The sequence below is a fragment of the Lolium perenne genome, chromosome 1 (genome assembly GCF_019359855.2).
Source record: "Lolium perenne isolate Kyuss_39 chromosome 1, Kyuss_2.0, whole genome shotgun sequence".
NCBI lineage: Eukaryota > Viridiplantae > Streptophyta > Magnoliopsida > Poales > Poaceae > Lolium > Lolium perenne.
Window position 1 is genome coordinate 113,599,997 of NC_067244.2, and position 7,385 is coordinate 113,607,381.

Below are 7,385 nucleotides of genomic sequence, written 5' to 3' on the forward strand. Positions count from 1 at the left end.
TTTAAGCATACTTGCATCACAGGAGCACAGAAGGGTAGGAAAACCCTGGAGGTATCATCATTTGGTTACTAAACCAAATTGGTGCCAGCAAGTATAATCAGGGCTAGAAGGAAACTAAACCAGGGAACACTGGTTGTGACAACACAGTGTCAAAACCAGAGAAATCCAGCATGGATTTACTCCTTGTAGCCATCCAAATTTGCAAAGCACCTATTAGCCTAGCCAAACCATCAGATTGACAGGCAACATGTGCCTATCCTGTTTATCAACATCAAGGCTACTGGAAATTCACTAAGTGACTAGCCAGTGAGCATCTATCCATCACAGAAAGCCACCAAATAGGGGAGCTACCCTAGGGCAGCATATGAATACTGCCAGGGTCACCTCAAACCCTAGAACAGCCAAACCAACAAGCCAGATACAAATATCATCACCCTGGTTGGGTTCAAAGAAGGGCTAGGGTTCCCAACCACTGTGGGCATCCATCTAGCCTAAGCCAATCAATTGTGATGATCATCACTGTATCACAGTTCACATCAATTATCCACTCCATCAATTAAAGCAACACAGATAATTGATGTTAACAAGCAAACCTTGGAATAAACATTTGCTAATGATCCAGAGGATCACTGCAAGCATCAGCTGATGCTTGAGCAAGCACCAGCACTGATCTGTGCCACACACATACACATAAATAGGTAACAGCAATGCACAGGCACAGGTAAGCAAACCAATTATCAGATGTTGATGATCACATGATCATCAAAGCTTGCCATAGCATGCTAGGGCATGCTAGAGCATCACTAAGCAACAGAGCATGGACCAGGTATTTAATTGGCCACAGATAATCAACAAGTGTTTCACAGACAACCAAATAGATAATTAAATGATTGTATCCAGAAGTACATCCAAGGCAGGATGAACCACTAGATCAAGATAAATAAGTAAAGCACTTGGTGCTCATCACTGAATCATGCAGTTTACCAGCAGTAATGCTCAATCAAGCTTACACATGAAATTGAGCACAAGGGACAGCATACCAGTGCCCTGGAACTTGCAAATTGCAAGGATTACACATGGTAATCAAGCCAGGGCAGCCAAATTGAATACACATGAGTGTCTAGCAAGAATAGTAACTAGAACAGAGGCACAGGGAAGGATCCAAGCCAGATATGCAAGATTCAACAAGCATGTGGCTCTGGAACATGCTATGAATGTGCACAACCAAGATAGCAAGAATTAAGCATAGCTAATAGGCAGAATAGGACAGCACCGTAGCTAGGATTCATGGCAGTAGCTCAAGCAGCAGCAGCACACGCCACACAGCAAGCTAGGCGCAACAGAGCAGCAGCAACAGCACGGCAGGCCCTCCATTAGGAGGAAAGCCTTAGCTAGAGCTACTGAGAGAGGAAAAAGAACAGGCACATAAGAGAGAAGAAGAGGTGGAGGACGTACCAGGGTCGAGCTGGCCATCTACCATGGCGGCCACGGCAGCACACGCCAGGGCGCGGCGGCGCCAGGCCAAGCCAGGCCATGGCGGCGCCACAGCACCACCCCATCGTGGCGGCCACAGCACCATCTCGCCCTGAGCTTGGGGAGCCACGGGATCAAGCGGATCCCGAACCCTAGGCATGGCGGCGAGGGTCGATGACGAGCGAGGGACGACGTCAGCTCCAAATCAACGCGGAGAGAACGAATCGCCGTCGTCTGGCGGTTCGATTGCGCCCCATGGCGTAAGCCATGGCGGCCGGAGACCGCCGGAATCGGCCGGCGACGGTGCGGGCGACGCAGGTCGCCAGTGAGAGCGGAGGGGATTAGGGTTAGGTCGAGCGGCGCGAGGTGAGGGAGTGAGCGAGCGACCGCTTGGGTCGGTTGGACCCGAGCTGGTTTAGCCCAACCCACTGGGCTCCACTGACAGGTGGGCCCAGGGGCAAATATGACTTTTCACAATTTGATAAAAACCTGAAACTTTGAAATTCAATAGAAAATTGAGAAAAGCTCTAAAAAAATAATTAAAAAAATGAAAATGGATCAGCATAAAATTCTCTATTTAAATAAAATACCAAACAGAATTTTTGAAGACAATTGTTGGCGTCCGAAACTCACCGGCGAGCTACGGCTGGCAACACGAAGAGCCGGGAACAACCTTAGGGCTGCGGCTGGCCCTGGTCCCTCTGAGCGACGGCCCGCAAAGCTCCTGGTACACACGTCCCGATGCTGGTGCAAGGGCGTGCCACCTGATCTATACCTGATCAGGAAGGTAATGGATTTGCTTCGCTTAGTTTCCTGCATGGCATACACGTAAACATTAAATACGAGCCTCGATCGGCTCTCAGGTTGTCCTGTGAATCGGCTCAAGGAGCCGATCCACCCATGGTTCGTATGAGGTCTACGATCACATGGTGGTCCTGCTTGATCAATATGTAGCTAAAACGACCTACGACGATTTAGGGTTTTCACCACATAATCGGAACATCCTACTCGTGATTGAGCCTGGCAGCTACGCACGGTGATAATAAACCGACCCTAGACAAGGCCTAAAAACCAACATTAAGTTGATTCCCGGAACATCTTGTCTAGGGTTAGCAAACTACACCCTACGTACCACTGGATCCTTCAACCCGTTTGTAAGGCCTAACTATGCAGATATTAAACTAATCCCTGAAGAATCAAGGAGCAATCATAACGGATCGGATCTACTAAACAATGATCAAGCAAGGTGCCGCCCTTACACCTAAGAAAGGTGTAAGGACGGCTAGACGTCTAAGGGTTGCATGGACGGAAGCATGTAGCACGGTAGAACAATGCTAACCCTAACACATCTATGATAACTACGTTGCTCGCCATCAAAAATGCTTCAGTACGAGCAACGCATGAACGACGAATAAACGTATACTGCCTAGATCGCAAGATGCGATCTAGGCAGCATGATGCTTACCCGGAAGAAACCCTCGAAACAAGGGGTCGGCGATGCGCCAAGATTGGTTTTTGATGAACGTGATTGTTGTCTTTCTTGATAACCCTAGATACATATTTATAGTCCGTAGACTTTCTAACGTGGGAATAATCCCAACCGTGCACGAGCCAAACTCTAACTGACCGACACGTATCCTACTATATTTACAGATACAAGGGCAAACTGCCCAAACTTCGTGTACAAGGCCGGTTCACGTATTTCTCCCACGTATATTCTTCAAGCCCAATCTTGATCGCGGCCCACCTCTGACTCGGTCAAATTCTGGTGATAACACATGCCCCCCTGGTTTTGGAATTGATAATTCCAAAATCACTCTGCTTTTTCTTCGTCGGGTCATGTCGTGGCAGGGCAAAAACCGTCGCAGTATCCTTCATCATGATGCCTTGCCTTCTCAACTTCTCTGCGTGATTTGACCGTTGTTTTTTTTTTCTTTGGGCACCACCTCCTCGGAAACTGCTGTGGCATTGAATCCCCACTATATCCCCTTTCTCTGTTCTGGCCATCGGCACCCAAAAAACCCCAATCCAGAGCAATGTCTTCCTCCTCTTCTTCCTCCGCCTCATCGGATCTCTCCTCCCAGTCCTACTCCTCCTCTTCCTCCTCCAGCTCGTCGGTATTCTTCGATTCCTCCTCGTCTCGTGAGCCGACGCCGGAGTGGGACCCGGTGGCTGCTCAGATGAGGGCGAACAACAGGCGCGCCCCAGAAGAGTGGGACCAGGAGGACCACGCCTCCTCCGTTTGGTCCGAGGATGACAAGTCCTTGACCAGCGGAGACGAAGAGCTCCAGTTCCTCGCCGACGGGGAACTGGAATCGGAGAGTGAGGATGACTCGTTCTCCTGGGACGAGTATACCTCCTCCGAGGAAGAGGAGGAGGAAGACGACGACACCGACTCCCTCGAGGATTACCCGCCGGCGAAGCGGTTCCGCGCCGGGTTAGATGATGATGACGACGACGACGACGACGACGTCGACGATGAAGATGACGAGGCCCCCCCTGGGGGCCGCTGGAGCAGTGACGAGGAGCCCGCCGGCAGCAGCGCCGACGAGAGCTCCGACGACGACGACGAGGGCAGCAACGGCCCGTAGACTAGGACCTAGTAGCATAGGCCTAGCAGTAGTAGTAAATCGGCCAATAGGCCTTTCTTTTGTTCTTCCTTCCTTGAGCAATCGGCTCTTTCTTTGTAAGAAATCCTTTATTAATGAAGAAATATTCCCCAAATAATTTTGCTTTTTTGTCGATTTTGCCGATTGTCAAACGAGGTCGATGCACAAAGAACCGATGGCAGGGCATCGGCTTATGCCATAAACATGCTTTAAGGCCATAAAAGTTGCCTACTCACACGGTCAACAAATCCAATTCGTGTCCACGCCATCTCCCGATCTCAAACGCACAGATTCAGCAAAATCCAATCGAGAAAACCATCTCCAATGCCATGGGCCCTGGCTTGAACTTGACCTATTAACCTGCTCAATCGAGCTTGTTCTGTTTAGAGTCGATGGTAATGCATCGGCTTTTTTATTATTCTAAAGTCGATGTCCATGCATCGGTTGTATTGATATTTATATTTCTCAAGTCGATGTCTGCGCATCGGCTGTGATTTGTATATAAATTTTTTTTTACTGGCCGATTTCATGAATCGGCCCCCATATTTCCTTTACTGATCATCCCACATGCTTGGGAAATATTTCTTGAGATGTTGACCATTGACAGCTACTGGGAACTTAGCGCCGTCCAGCTGCTCCAGCATGTATGCATTACCCTTCAAGGCTTGAACGACTTTGTATGGACCGTGCCAATTAGGAGACCATTTGCCATATGCTTTATCCTTGGTTCCTAATGGCAACACTGCTTCCCATACTAGATCACCAACTTGGAACTCCTTCGGTCTCACCTTCTTATTGTATGCACGAGCTACCCTGGCTTTGTTCTCTTTAATTTTTTCCAACGACCAAAGTCTAAGTTCCGTTGCATCCTCAATAGTGTCACTCATCAAAGCTGCATATTCTTCAGCTGTTAGATCATTCTGAAACGTGACACGTCTTGATCCAGCCGTAATTTCCCAAGGCAATACGGCTTCCTGCCCATAGACAAGCTGGTAAGGCGAAGTCTTTATGGCTCCATGGCATGACATGCGGTAGGCCCACAAAGCTTCTGACAGTGTTTCATGCCAAACCCTAGGGTTTTCGTCAATCTTCCTCTTGATCAGCTTGATCAGGCTCTGATTAGACGCTTCAGCTTGCCCGTTGGCTTGAGCATAATATGGAGATGATCGGATCAGCTTAATCCACATGTCATCGCAGAATTTCCTGAATTCTTTAGAAATAAAGACCGAACCTCCATCGGTCGTGATTGTTTGGGGAATCCCGAACCTATGAATGACGTGTTCTTTGACAAATTTGATAACATCTTCTGATTTTACCTTCTTCATAGGGACGGCCTCCACCCATTTGGTGAAGTAGTCTGTAATGGCCAGGATCCACTCGTGGCCTTTGCTCGACGCAGGATGGATTTTGCCGATCATATCCATGCCCCAACCTCGGAATGGCCAAGGCTTGATGATGGGGTTCATTGCTGATGCGGGTACCATCTGAATTTTCCCGAACATCTGACACGCTTGGCATCCCTTGTAGTACTTGAAGCAATCCTCAAGCATAGTGGGCCAATAAAACCTTGATCGCCTAATCAGCCACTTCATCTTATGAGCCGATTGGTGAGTTCCACAGGCGCCTTCGTGCACCTCATGTAAGAGCCGATTAGACTCAGTTGGTCCTGCACTTGAGTAGTAACCCTTCCAACGTCTGTAGAACATGTCATCTCCTATAAGGACATATTTCATGGCCTTGTATCTTATCCGTTTAGGTGCCCCCAGCCGAATCCTTCAAGTAATTGAAGATATCGGCTCTCCGATCATCTGTTCCGTGAAGCGCACCTGAACTTCTGACCCATCTGGTATGTCCTTGTATCCTGACGCCATTTGCGCGAGATCATTGGCGTCGGTATTCTGAGATCTTGGGACCCAATTGAAATTGATGTACCGAAAATATGTCATCAGCTCACGACATTCCATCCAATATGGGAAGAGTGACTCACTCTCGCACTTGTATTCATCCGTGAGCTGGAAAATCACCAACTTCGAGTCTCCAAAAAGCTCCACCGCTTACGCCGGCTTCCAGCAGCAACTCCAGTCCCTTGCGTACTGCCTCATACTCAGTGACATTGTTTGTGCAAGGGGTAGATAGTCTGATGGAGAAGGAGTATGTTGCCCCCCGAGGCGACACGAGCAGAATGCCGATGCCACAACCATCGTCACAAGCCGATCCATCGAAGAACATAGCCCATGCACGTATAGATAGTGCTGCTATATTAGTATTGATCCGTTCAGCTATGAGATCGGCCAACGCTTGCCCCTTGACTGCTTTCGCAGGCTGATACCGGAGATCAAACTCAGATAACGCAAACATCCACTTACCAAGTCGGCCTTTCAAAACAGGAGCCGACAGCATGTGCTTGACAACGTCTGATTTGCATATGACGATGATCTCTGCCGTCAAAAGGATGTGATGGAGCTTGGTGCAGGTGAAGAACAGGCAGAGGCATAACTTCTCAACCTCAGGATACCTTGTCTCTGCATCCAACATCCTCCTACTGAGGTAGAACACAACCTTTTCAACGCCCTCGTAGAGTTGCACCACCACTGAAGCAATGGACGTGTCAGCTACTGATAGGTAGATGTAGAACGGCCTGTCCTGCTGAGGCGGAACTAGCACAGGTGGTGTTGTTAGATACCGCTTAATCTCATCAAACGCCTGCTGTTGTTCTGCCCCCCAGTGAAACTCATCATCAGATTTAATCTTGACCAACGCCATGAATGGCTCAATTCGTCCTGAGAGGTTAGAGATGAATCGCCGGACGAAATTGATCTTGCCGATCAGACGTTGGAGCTCCTTCTTCGTGGTAGGCGGTTGCATGGTACGTACTGCCTCTTGACTTTTCAGGCCGATCTCAATTCCTCGTTCATGAACAAGAAAGCCTAGGAACTGACCGGCCGTCACACCAAAGGCGCACTTCTTTGGATTCATTCTGAGTCCGAACTTCCGAGTTCGGTCTAGGATGCATCGCAAATCATCCAAGTGTCCTTCCATGGAGACAGACTTGACCACCACGTCATCGATGTAGATTTCCACCAACTTGCCGATCAGATCATGAAAAATATAGTTCATGGCTCGTTGGTACGTTGCACCGGCATTCTTCAAACCAAAGGTCATGACCACATATTCGAACAAGCCTACTGATCCTGGTACTCGGAATGCAGTCTTGTGTATATCTTCTGGGGCCATGAAAATCTGGTTGTAGCCGGCATTGCCATCCATGAAACTCAACACCTTGTGGCCAGCAGCTGCGTTGAT